Source organism: Lonchura striata, chromosome 10, assembly GCF_046129695.1.
Source record: "Lonchura striata isolate bLonStr1 chromosome 10, bLonStr1.mat, whole genome shotgun sequence".
Taxonomy (NCBI): Eukaryota; Metazoa; Chordata; class Aves; order Passeriformes; family Estrildidae; genus Lonchura; species Lonchura striata.
In genome coordinates, this window is record NC_134612.1 from 13,253,520 (window position 1) to 13,268,072 (window position 14,553).

Genomic DNA, 14,553 nt, shown 5'->3' on the forward strand with positions numbered 1-14,553 from the left:
TCTGCAACTCAATTTTAAGCAAGGGTAATGATGCTAATTGGTATTTTCTGAGAATTATTCAGTACTGTATTTTGAATTTAAAAAATAGTGTAAGCGAGTTGGGTGTAGCAATTTCATTATACAACTAATGCAACTGTTTACAAAAAATGTTGGTCACATAGCCAAGGCTTATAACTTTCATAGGGGAGAAAAAATAAAAATAAAGGCTTGATATGGTTTTCATAGTCACAATTTGGAAATGACAGTGACCTCAATTTTGTGGGTCTGATCATCCATCTCCAATGTGGAAGTATCAAAAGCAAGCAAAAAAAATCAATTTAAAATAATCACATTTGGTTTCTTTTGCAATAAAACCCAAAGATTTGTTTATTATGAAAGCCAGTTCTTTTCCACCCTGTGAAATAAGTAATTTGCAGGCACTTATAATAAAATCATTGGTGAAGCAGCCCAAAACAGTGAAAGAAGGTAATTTTATTCTGGAAATCTCCATGATGGGACTATTCATTTCAGATTTGGGAGACCAGGCTCAGGTTTTAATTTTAATTTACCTGAACTCAGATTTTCCACTAAATAACAAGGAGTTCCTTAATCTTACTGCTACAGCAGGTGTGGTATGAGGTATTTGAAACAAATAAGTGTTAATTTCCAAAGCTGCCTTTTTTCTTTTGCAAAATAGTGTTGTGATTCTGCTCTATCTCACAAGATAATGGGATGCATCTTTGTGAAGCAATCAAATATTACAGCAATTTGCACCACATCAGAGCTTAAATGAAAACAGAATTTCAGGGTTTGCATCAGGCTTGCAGGTCTTGGACTTGGGGATTAAATTCTTCCAAAGTTCCTTATGTAATTTTGGGAAAGTCTGGTTCTAAACAGCACTCACCATGTTACAGAACTGGGGTTTCAGGTGTTGCTTTCCTCTCAGGGGTGTAAGACAGTTTCAAATCAGCTTTGCAGACCCAGCCACTCATCATAGTTGCAGCTTCTGAGGAATCCAGAATTGGCATCTAAAAACTGTTGTTTTTCTTTGCATTCTCAACCATTGTATTCATTATTACTATGCACTCTCTGAAATATGCCAAAGATGTGGTGATTAAGGCAGAATAACTGTTGCAAGATGTTTGTAAGTGATAATTTTATACATGCATTGTTGGGGGGAAATATATTGGAATGAAGTAGTGCAGGACCTTTAGAATGCTTTTTGCTTTTAATAATCTGGTGTCATTTGGTACCTATAGGCTACTTAGAGGGATGCCTCAAACGTTCAGAGTCATACATGGAGAAGAGCTAATGTGAAAGCTGTGGGTAACAAAGGAGTTTGCATGAAATGTTTCAATCCTGTTAGTTTTGTTACACCTTTCTCTGCATGCCATGTGATTTTATTAGAGGTACGCAGAGCCAGAAACCTGTTGAGCTAAATTAAGCCAAATCACCTCTCCAGTGGCTCTTTAGCAATTTTTTGTTATGTACAGGTTTGTAAAGAATGATGAGTCTGAGTAGACTAGGAGCAGTTCTATTGAGAAAATAGAGCTACCCATGGAAAATACAGTAAAACAGTATGGACTCAGAAAACCTTATCTGGGTTTGCAATAAGGTCTCACTTGAAAAACTGTTGGCAATGTGATCAGTTGGTTTTTTTTTTTTTTTTTTTTTTTTTTGTGCTTAGGTCTTTCCACATTATTTCAGGTAAGCCTATTTTTAGGGGTATCCCAGGCCCTGCAGCAATTTGCCTTCCTAAAAATGGAATAACTTCTCTCCAAGTTTTGGTTGGTTTGCAGGTTAAATAGGAAAACAATCTTTTGCAACAGCTGCATCATATTTCCAATACTGATAACAGATGATAAATTAAGAAGGAGGGGAACTTGATAAAATAGATACATTTTGGCTTTAAGAACAGGCTACCGGGTGAATAAAGAAAGTCTTCATGGGGAAGATATTCTGAATATTACTTAACAGGTGAAAGAGACAAAACAAGTAAAATTTTTTGTGGAAGGCAGTATGTCAAGTAATTCTCATAATAGTGTTCTTACTTCAAATAGTATTTGCTTCATCTCCTCTGGCATGTATTTTTAATGAATAAGAGGTAGTGCTCTTATTTTGTGTATCCACCTTATAAACTCTGTGAATTTCACAGAATAATAATCCTTATTTTGGCAGATGTAGAAGTCTGCCCCAATAGAAACTATCAAGATGAAATAGAAAGCAAGAGGAGTCTTGTAAATCAGTAGAGGGATTCTCACCTTGGAAGATACAAAGTCAGAAAAGGAGCATAATGTAAAAATGGTAATAAATTATACTTAGTGGGAATTCCAAGCAAAGATACTAAGCTTTAGCACCACTAGCAATTCTGCAAACATAGGAAAAATATAGACAAGAGTAAATGCAAACACTGAAAACAAGTACATCTGTATATATAATTAAAAGACCAAGCCAAACCAACTCTGAAACTGAGAAATCAATCACTTTGTGAGTACACAGATAACAAATGTTCTGTCACAGCTCGCTTGCCTAAAATCCTGAGACAGACTGGAACAGGATTAGTGGGATCACAAGTAGTTATCCTTCTCTAATCCATTCCAGCCAAGAAGATCTGCCTTGCTGGCTCCTGCTCTATACACAACTGCCCAGGAAATACTGTGGGCTAAGGCCACTTAAGGCCACTAAGCCTGCAGTGGTGGGCTAAGCATCATTTATAACTGCCAGGCCTCTGTGCATTTTTAAATCTTTTCTTCTACTGCTTAGAATAGCCCTCCTATAAAACCAGTTTATTTGCTAGTTACTATTGATCTTGTTCTCTCTTTACCTGAGGTCAGACTTGGGTTTTTCTTATTTGATATTTCTGGTATTCAATCTACACGGGTCACAGAGCCTCTAGAGACAGGAATGAATCCACATAATCTCTGTATCTTTATGTTACAGCTATTACACTTAGCTGAAAAATAGTTTTAACAATAATTTCTGTTTACTGGAATACAGCTTTCTATCCAGAAGATGAAGTCTGGTTTGGTTTTTTTCCCCTCCTTGGTTCAGAGCCTGTTTTACTGACTTATTAAAATACTGTACTAATTATGATGAATATACATGGAATTGAGTGGAACTGGACTTTTAATCTCCCAAGACTTGTGATCCTTCTGCTCATATGTCACTGTCAAGAAGCATTGTATCAACAGAGAAAAATATTATCTCTCCTTAGAGCATGAGTAAATTTGATGCAACCTGTGATAACAGGTAACAACCAGCTGATCATGCTGGAATCTACCTTCAGAGACCAAATTCAGTTTAGACAGACCTGAAATGCTCATGGGTGCTTTTCTCACTGGTAAGTCAGAAATGCAAGCATGTCTGAAGAAATAAAAATTTTGAAAGACAGGAAGCACTTTGGTTCTATGAGTTGTTAGAGGAGAGTTAATCTGTTCCAGTTTAGACAGTTTAAGGCAACAGGTTCAGAACTAAATGACTTCTTACAAAATTGTGGAAAACTGATATTATCTATTTATACAGTTTAAATTAATCCATGTAATTGAATGTCAGGTTTATGAAGGAAGTAATTTCAAGTTTACTTCTGTGGGTTTAATGCTCATTTTCAGCTTGAACTGCTGTCCTGTGGTATTTTAAAAAATATTTTAATAAACTAAAAAACAATCTAGATAATTTTTATCATTACAATTTTAAGTTAAATCTTTCTGAATTACAGTTTCCTCAGAGTAGACTACTTTGGGGAGCTGACTCATATTCAACTCTTCAAACTGTGGACTTGTGCATTTACACTGGTTTAAGTTTAGTTTCCTATAAAAGCAATGCAATGCATCAGTCTCACAGACTGTGCTACAAGCTGGAACGTGTTTACTAAAAACTGGGGCAAAAAGGTCATTGAATTCCTTTGTCTTTTCTGTGTCCTTTGTCAGTAGTTTCTCTGCCCCACTGAGCCTGGGTGTACACTTGCAGGAGCCACTTTTGCTGCCCTTTTCCTTCTATCCCTGCTGACTTCCAGCTCTGTGGCAGTGTTTCTCTGTGTGCTCAGGCAAGGTCTCTGTATTCCTCCTGGGTTACCTGTTTCTGCTTCCATTTCTCTACTTCCTTTTCCTGTTTGGGCCCAGCCAGGTGTTCCTTCATCCACACCAGCCTTCTGCCAGGTTTGCTTGACTTTCTGCATGTTGGGAGGTCCTTGTGGTTTGAGGCAGTTCTCTTGGAGATCAGTCTCTCCTGGGCTGTTGATTTTAATACCCCATGCTTCCATATTGATGGTGATACCACATCACTGACTCAGTTGTGTTGAGTAAACAGCAGCTATAGAAAAACTGCTGAATTCAGGATGGCCACACCACAGCAGTAAATATCTTGACTGTAAATATCATTGCCATTTAAGGCTTAAAAAAGCCCCCAACAAAAATCCCCCCTCCCTCCCAAACCCCCAAAGGCTACCTGGAAAAGTATTTTGGTACAGAGCTTTTTGTTTTGCTCAGGTTCATTGTTCAACAGTGTGTCATTTGGTGACTTCTGTTTCAGGTACAAGTTATATTACATTGCACTGTGTTGTAACAGAACGCTAGTAAGGAATGCAGGAACAAATACCTGATTTAACTGCCTTGCATGACAAGGGCTGCTCTTTCCACGAGTCGAATCTGAAAGCACATCCCACTAGAGGGCTCTCCTTACACGTGAAATGGAAATCTGACTCGAGCACTACTCGGTCTTTTATCAATTTTCCAGGTTAAAGATAGGTTTTGGTTTATTTAAACAAAGCATTGTAGTACATCAGTATACTGGATTGGATCCTATTTGGAATTCATAATTACTTTTGTGACTTTCTTTTCAGAGGAAGCATGCTGATCCCACTGAATTACTTTTAGTTTGTGAACATCAACAATTTTAATAATTCCTAATTAAACTAAACATCTTGCCCCAGTTCTTATTTCCATTAGATCAGTAGGAATCAGATTAGTCTGAAGTTATTTTATAGGTTCTGCCAATATCACTAAACTATTCTTTGTGGGGACTTACATTTACATATGCTGGCCTTTCTTATGTGCAGATAACCCTGCTGCCTAGCTCAGAGCCTAAAAGCGTATTTTACAGAAACAGACCTGTAATTAACACTGCTGTTTTCATCCCTAACAGTATCCAAACAGCAGCTGTTCCTTTTTTCATTTCAACACTGTTTATAAACTTGCATTTAAGTAACATTAAGAGCAGTTAATCATCATTTCTATATAATTGTACTGTGCTATGTTTCAAGAGAACAGATTGTGTTCTTCCATTTTGAAGATGAACAGGGCTATGTTTGTAAAGGAATGTGGGCACAAGAAATGCAGGCAGGTGCTTTTGAAAATCCTGGTGGACTGTAACTCCTATTGCAAAGAAAGTTTGGCCCTGCACTCTTTTGTAGTAACCAATTTTTCTTTAAGAGAATTATGTCTGAAACATAACTAATTTAGATCTGGGAATATCCCTTTGGAGTGCCATATTGCTTTCCTTACCCCTCTCTCATCTCCAGTTGAGCCCCTGGCCTGTGCTCTTTCTTCCTTTGCCATTCTCTGTGTAAGTTTGGGACAATAATTTTTCTTTACTCCGAGCCATGTTTTACCCTTATGTTGCTCTTGCTTCCGACCTCCTAATTCACAAACCTCTTTTCTTCCAACTGACAGTTTTCAAATATTTTTCTTGTTCTCTGGAAACTCTAGTTGCTATAGAGACACCTGATGATTATAGAGACAGTGACTACCTTTGTTAGAACCTCAGTTGCTATAGCAATGACTGTTGGCTGTGGGTTCAATGAAATCTGCTGCATGGTTCATGCCCTTTTGCACAGCAATACAGCTTGTAAAAGCTTCTTTTAATTGTTATGCTCAGTAATGAGACTGTGAGCCAAATTCTGTTCTAATTGAAGTCAGTGGGAGTTTTGCCATTAACTTCAACCACAGTTTGATCCTAAACTCCTCTGTCCATAAATAACAAAAGGAATCCACTTTCAGCACTGTGGCCAACAGGGTAGGGCTTCATTCAGTCAGTAACAGCTGAGCCTGGGAACAAAGCTTTGATGTCTGTGACTGTATTTCAGTAAAGTCTGACTTAAATGATAATCTTTTTCTTTTGAATATCATTGAAGTTCTGTGACTAAATAGCCAATTCTCAGATCAAACATATCATAGTCCTTGTAAGGACCTATGTGTATTTATTTAAACAGAAGATTTGTGAAACAAAAATGTAATCTTTAAAGTACTTAGACTATATGTTTTTCTTCTAGGAGAAATGTTTCCCTTTTGTTGCTTTGTGGGAATAGTGACAAGAAACTAAACATTTTCAAGGAGATATCATCACTTCACAGAAGAGGTATCCCTACTCAAAAGGTGGATATAATGCTATTCTTCCAAAGGATGTTATTTCTTCGCAGTATCCCTGAGGTTTTTGTTTTTTTTTTTGACACTGTGGGAATGACCTCTGAAGAAGGTCTTAAAGTCAGCTTTGTCTTTGAGCTATTTCTGTTCTATTTAAGGTATCCTGGAGATATTTTCAAAGTCACAGCAATCCCATTCAAGTAGAAGTTGAGGCTGGAAAGCACTGTATTTGATGTGTCCACCCACACGTGTTTGTTTCATTAGGTCATACCCAAATGATCACATATTATGACTGTTGTCATCATTTGTGCTTTTATCTGGCAGCCTCTTCAGGAATTCATTATTTTTCTCCTCTTTTTCCTCTCTCCTTCACTGTTTCTGTGACGTTATGGGGAAATTTGCTATGAGTTTGTGTCAGAACAGTCCTTACCCTTGATCACATCTATAAGGGTTAAGTTACAGGCAAAATTACAAAAAATATAATTTTCAGCATGCCCAGAATAACAACTCTGACATGCCCACTTCAACAGCTGCTGCAAAATGAAAAACCTAAGAAGTCCTCTTATAGACTTCTACCATGCATATTTTGTGTGACAATCTGCTCATTTTAAGCAGTCATGACTAGATGCATAAAAGTACCTGAAATAAATGCCATTGAACTCTTTAGAAAGAGCTAGGCCAGAATGATCAGAGTAGAGATTTTCATTTGCTATGGGAAAAGTAAGAAATTGTGAAAAATTGCCATTACAGTTGAAAAACTCAAGTGACACCTTGTATCAGCACATATTGTGTATGCATTTCTAAAAGAGTCACTCCCCAGGTACTGTCAGATGCCTGCAGAACATCAGGACTCTCTGGTACTCCCATGCTTTTGGTGTGCTCACTGCTCTGTAGCATTATTTTGTACCCAGACCAAGATACAGAAGGAATCCAGACTCACCTATCTCTCCTTTCCCTTAATATAATTCCCTCAAAACCTGGCATTGTCTTTCTTGCTGCAGTAGTAATTTTTATTTCTCTTTCTTCTGCTCTCCAAAGATAAGCTGTGCAATAGTCCTAAGACAAATCATGAAAAAAATCCTTTCTTATGAATTCTGCTCTCCTCTGGTGATCAGTTTCATCTGCTGGTCAAAGACCATTTAGGCACTCCTTTGTTTGTACACAAGCCTGTTGGTCAAAGTGGTTGTTCTTACTGTTTATGAATGCCAGGCTTTCTGTGAGTAGAGGCTCATGAATTGTAAACAATGATCTATTGTGAATCCTGTGCAATTATCTTATTTCGTTTCTGATTAATTTAGCACAAGAAAAAAAAAAATCAGAATAAAAGAGTAATTCAGATTTGAAGGGACTTCGTGGGTCATCTTGCCCAAAGTCTGAGTCAGCTAAGATTGGGCTCCAGGATGCTCAGTGTCCTACTGTTTTTTGTTTGTTTTTCTGGGTATTTAATTTGCAGGTATAAGAGAGAGGAAGCAAAAAAGTACTGCATTCCGTAGTGTTAGACTTTTGAGTTGTATACACAAAAGAAAAATTATAATGTAGAGATGAAATTCAAAAGTCATACATAAACTCCATCATACTCAAAGCATCTTATGGTGACTCCAGCATTTTCATTCCTCTGTCAGTTTGGACATGGAATAACATTAGAACTGCTGCTTTTCTTGCTTAAGTTTCACTTAGGCTTTACGTGAACATCTTCCACAGGTCTGTTATGGAAGACACAGGAGACTGAAATACTAGAAATTTTTGGGGACCATTAATTTTTGTGAGATTTTCTGCTTTGCTAGGAAAAGCTTTATGAACTGTGACTGTGTAATCTGTTCTATTTCTGAGCCATATGAGGATTTTTTTCCTGTCTTCTAACATGCAAATACAATGTATTTTAGATTATTCATATAGTCTGCTTGGATGTTTAGTGAATTCTTGTACAATTTACAGACAAACTGTGTCCTGCTATTTGAGAGATATTATTTTCTCTGCCCTTCTAGTAAAAGTGCATTATCTGACATGAGGAACAAACAAACCCAGGGCTGTGTTTGTTGCTGTCTGAGGGCAAACAGATACATACTCCTTGTTTGAGGCTGTTCTTTCCATTCATGCCCCATAGTAGCACTTGCAGCAGTTCTCTGGCCCTGGTAGGGAGAGGAGCTGCTGGGGCTCCCCATTCCAAGTTACTAAAGGCTTGGAACAAGCTGGATTTGTGAGTCTTCGAAGCACACCTGTTTTCTGACAAGTGCTCTCTAATAAATGCTCAACTGGTTAAACAATGCCTGCCAGGACACTGAGACTGCTGTGGATGTTCTTGTCTCTCACAGGTTAGGTTAGATACTGTTTAGGAGGAAACAGCATACTGCTCAATATCCTTGAAGGTACAAGAAAAGAATTTTAGGATAAATCAGCTAAGCATCCCAGACATAAAGTGGTAGGAAGTTACTTAAACTGAGCCAGCACTTGTGGCTTTCCTGCTTCGTTCTCATATTTGTTGTTAACAGTGCTTTTTATCCACCTTGTCCTTTCCATTGCCCATCTTCTGCCTCCATTGCAGGTCAGGACAAGCAGTTGTTCCTTATAGAGCAACTTAGCAAGGAAAAAGGGTTTGGATTTAGATTTACATACTGCTGGTGCTTGACATGGTTTCTCTGGAGCACAGCTTGGACTCTTCCATTAATGCTCTCTCCACCATGTCTGGCAGTCCAAACCCAGCAACACTCTGCCTGCTGAGCACAGCCCTGCAGGGGTGCGGAGCACTGCAGGGGAGGGCCTCACCCACCAGAAACAAGATTCTCTCAGATGGAATGAGCCATAAGTAAGAGATTATGAAATCAATGTCTCACACCAGTCCTTTTAAAATTTGCTTTGGTAGCAGCAAACCCCAGAACTTTTGTGAATCCACATATTCTCCCACTTCAAAGAGGAATCAACTGAACTGATCTTGGAAAAGAGGAGAAATTGGAACTTACTGACCAGTTGCCTTTTACTGGATGTGAAGGCAGAACAGTCATAAAGATTGAGCATTCCGCTTGTTGCTTGGATCTTCTTCCTGCCTTCTAAGTGTATACAGAAAAAGTCTTTAAATGTAGTTCTTATATATTTCACAATATTCCCCATAAGAAAAAAACCCCAGGGTACTTCTGGGGTCTTAAATGGGATACAGTACATCATAAAACATGTTTGCCACATTCCTGTGCAAGCTTAAAGGTTCTCTTTGTTTCTCCGGAAGACTCTGCCAGCAAAACACAGGCTATTATGTTTATCTGTTCTCTGGTTTTGAATATGGCCTTTTGTTGAAAGATCCATTTCAACATGGGTGAGCAAATGGTCACTTATTGCCTCTGAAAGAAAGCAATTCCTTGAGTTCCATTTACATCTTGCATATTGATTTAATTTTAGGGGCTTTAAAAGAAGTAAAACTGAAAATACCATTATCTGGCTTTGGAAGTTGTTCCTCTATCTAGGAATTATGAATTTAAAATATAATATTATTACTAACAATATTTGGAATGTGGCTATAATAATGTTTTATAACAATAGATATTTTTCATATGTTACAATAGTAGAAAAAAACAGAATGTTGGTATTCTGGTGACACAATGGGTTGCATTTTCCTGATGAAAGTTCAGATTTCAACATTTCCTCCTGAATCTCCCATAGAAAACAATTCCATGGAATTTAATAATTCCCCTCTCACATAGAGCTAAACTTCTCAGGAAAAAAGTTAGCAAAAATGTTTTAATATATTATTTAAAGTTACTAAAACATTCAGCATATTCTCAAAATGAAATATTATATGCTGAGAAAAATGTCTTAGTATGTTGTTTTTTTAAAAGAAAGTGTATCTCATAAGTTTTCATGTAATATTTCAACAGATATACAGCATTTTAAAATGTAATTTTTAAACTGAATTGCAGTCATGGTAGACAAATAGAGGAATATTTGGATACCAAATGGGAATTGGCAAATTATTATGTTCTTCTTTAACAATTCTAGAATTCATATTAAAATTATATTTTTTAAAGGAAAATAGGACAATTTTTGATATTGCAAGAACCCTCTGAGACAATCCTCAAATTTATCACTCATTTGGGAAGGGACCATAAGAATAGCTAGCCAGATAAATAATGTATTTTAAACAGAACTTTTGCTCAGGAACTAAATCTAGAGTTAGCTTGATTTGCCATCTGCTCAACCATAAATTATTGTTGTTTTCAGCTTGGCTTTTTCTTTCTGTGCAATATAAATCAGACACTTTTTTTTGTTTTTGCAGTTCATAGAGTTGTTATTGCCATGAAAACAAACAATCACTACTTGTTACTTGTGTTCTGTCATTCTACCTGAATTCATTATAAAAATAAATCCTATTTGATATTTTTACATCTGTATTTAGCCATTTTAGGCCATCTTTTTGTTTTTAATACCACATACTGTGGTTAAATATAGTATGTTCTTTGTCCTAAGGAAGCAGTAAAATTACTTTAAATAGTTCAAACATTCTCCTGTAAGTGAGGTAACATTTTCAAAAGTACTGTAAAGAATGGATTTTGTTTCCAGCATTCATATCTGTAAGCAAAAGTTGCTTTCTGAGCTTCTGTTGCAAAGCAAATAGAAGTCAATACAGTGTGACTTAGTGAGGAAAAAGATATTTTTCTTAAATAACAATAAAAACTTGGGGCTTTATAAATAGGATTTTTTCCTCCTACTCCTTTTCCCATGATGGATTGTCTTACAAAACCCCAACCAAACAAAACACAACAACAAAAACCAGACAGTGATTATGAAATCTTGAAGGAAAATGTAAAAGGTCTTCTGGAATTAAATTACTCTTCACAACAAATCAGCATGTATTTTTCCACCTTGCTCTTCTTGAGACATTGGACAACTGTTACAGCTCATGGTAGTACATCTACAAAGAAAATGGGAATTGATCCCACCTCTCTCTCATGAAGAGGCAGAAACCATTTCCCATGGGACAGTCACATCATCTTGTAAGAAAACTCGTACAGGAAGGACAGGCAAATTCAGTTAATATGTAGAGTCAAGGAAAAACTCTGAGCCCTCAATACTGAGAAGAGTGTTCAGATGGAACTGGAAGCAGGCAGCATCACTCGAAATACGGATCCTGTAAACCAAGAGAAAAACTGTCTCAAAAGCACAGAGGTGATAGGAAGCCACTTCCCAATAACTGAGTGGTTTTGTTTTTCTTTGAACTCAGCATGACTATTTTGGGAGCTATGGCACTTCTTTTTCAGAAATTGATGCTTTTGGTAAGACAAACTTGGAGGGAAAATTGCTAATAATAAATGTAGAACTGATGAAGTCAACTTCTTCTGAAGTCCAGATATGAGATAGCAGAGACATCTGAACTCCTTTCCTGACTTTGCCACATATTTTCCATAGGGTATTTATCATTTATGACTTGTGGGATATAATTTATTTCTGTTTCCAAGTGATTTTGATATTCCTGAGTAGTTACAGTACAAGTGTTCAGAAGTGTAGTTGAAGCATTGCCAAGTAATTCAACATTTTTCTAAAGTAACGTATCCAGCTATAGAGGGGCTTCATATTTTGATGTCATCATGACCTACCCTTTATTTGAAGAAATGCTGCCAATAGTTGTACAAAGGACTTTCCCTCCAAATGCCCTCTGCTTCAGTCTCATTTGCAGTAATCTGTCTTTGCTCTCTAAGCACTTAACTATGGAGTGTAATTCAAAAGCCTCCTTTTTAAGTTACTTCCACAGTGTACAGAGGTTTGCATGGGAGAATGGTATTTCTAAAACTGCAGAATCACAGAAAGCTGGAACCTTGTCAGTAGGAGTACAAAATTATGGTTGTCAAATGTGTGCATGCCCAATTTCTTTGTGTATTTGTAAGTGTGAGATGTATATTAACACCACTGAACAATATTGTATCATAAATGGGTTGAAAAACACCTTCTGTTCACTTGAATACTGAATAATATACTGAGGAATATGCAATCAACACCAGTTAGTGCCATAAATAAATAAGTGTGGGGAAAAAGTAGCATGGAATCTATGTATTAAAAGGTGTTTTCCAGAACAGCAGACCTTGATGTTTAGCATGTCTTTATATATGAAGCTTTTACTATAAACTCTGCAATGTCTTTTTCCTTGTACCATTAATATCTAGGAAGCAAGATTTTAATCTGCAACAGCAGCATTTGGACAGATACTTTAAAAATTTAATTGAAAGGAAAAAAGCCGTTGCAGTGACTTGGTTTTCTGTCCTGTCCCTGCTGGAGACACAAGGTTGGATTCTGAGTTGAGTCACAAATGAAGGAGTAATTTTATGCCAGTCACCATCTGTGCAGCATCCCAGCATTACCACACATCCAATCATGGTTCCTAATGCTCTGAAATCCAAGTTACAGGGACACACATCCTTGCCTGAGTAGTGAGAGGTACTGACAGTGCTGCTTGGGAACACTTAACAGCAACTGCATGATGGTTCATTGTGTTACTGCTTCACTTATTAAAAGCAGGTCCTCATCTCTCTTGCATCAGAGGAAAATGGGATCACAACTTGGCACCACAGCAGTGAAATAACTCATGTGCTGCCTAATGCATTATTCTGTTAAGCACCAATACACCAACCAGTCCCAGATATAATCCCCTACTTTTTGTTTTAATCCTCCTGCACTTTCAAATGTACTTCCAATGTTGGAGATTTTTTTCTGCATGGAAATACAATTACATCTTTAAGTTTGGGCAATGAAACATTTGCATCTGGCATGAGTGACTTTGATACCTACAGATAGATTGCATTAAGCTGACGTTGCTGCTGAAAACTGACAGGGCTTACAATTATGCCATCACTGGATCTGCAGAAGCAGAGCAGGGAAGCAGCATTTGTGAGGCTGCTCTATGCCAGATGGCACACCATGGCAGAAAAATCTATTTGAGCCCTTGTGTTCTTGCATTATAACCAGCAGATTGTCAGCTGGAGTAAAGTACAGAAAGTATGTAATTTAACTGACCTTGTCTCTGTAGGAATTTTCAGATCAGAGGATGAAACTCTTGATGTTTTTTCCTTGGTGAGGCTGTTTCATTTTTTCCTGTCTCCCTTGTATGAGATGTATCAGTAGTTGATAAGGACTGCTGCAAAACTTGCTCTGAAATGTGAATGATTTTTGAACTTAAAAGACATGCCATTTTAATAAAATGGCACTCTACTGCTGCTCAATCCTATGACCTCAGATCCCTAAAAGTAAGTTTCTTTGGACTGCAAATTACAAAGTACAGCTCTATTCATTTTCATGAGTGCATGCTAGAAATTGTGTAATTTCATGTTGTGATCTTTAAGTCAAACTTCAGACACAAAATCAGGCTGCTTTGTAATTCGTCTGCAACTTCCCTGGATAAACCAGTGTGAAGACCAAAGCACCTTGTGATAGAACACAGAGTGGCCAGTAGGTACCAACCTTTGAGCAGAATTTGCTGTGGTTGTGACCTACCTAAACCCACCTGTGTGGATGTAACCACCTTTCAGGAAAGCCTGAGGCATGAGTAGCCATAATCTCTTTATTCTCGTCATCGTTATTACAAGGTCTGCAAACACGTAGGCCTTGTTGCCATGTCCATCTGCAAAGCTGGGTAAGCACTATATGTTTTTCCATATGTGAAACTGTTGGCTGAAGCCAAAACTAGCTAGAACTGGCTTTCAAGTGACACAACTTGACAGCAATTTGTTATTTATTTCTCAGCAAAATCTCAGCAGAGTGTTAAGCAGATGACTACATATATCAGATGCATTTTTTTCCTTCCAATATATCTACTATTGTAACATATGAAGTTCTGTTTTCATGAGCTTCATATTTCCTAGACTAGAAAGGACACTTTGATGCCTTACATACTGCATACAATTAAATTTAAAAAAGTTACCTCTTGATTAAGCTACATCCATTGCTTAACTGATCAACAGTTTATCCTGCAAACGTGAATTGGAAAAATCACAGAATCACAGATTAATTTAGAATGGAAAGGAAGTCAGAAGATCATGTAGTCCATTTCCCTGATGAATGTATGCCCAGTGTGGGTTGATTTCAGCTGATTCCATGAGACCTCAACCTTTCTAGGCTTGTTATCAACTTGTTATGAGCCTTTGGGATGGCAGTGGAATGGCTCTGAACATTCCAGCAGTAGGTGCTGACTTACACAGTGGATTCCACCTCTCAGCAAAAATTTATTTTCCAAACTTGCAAGCCA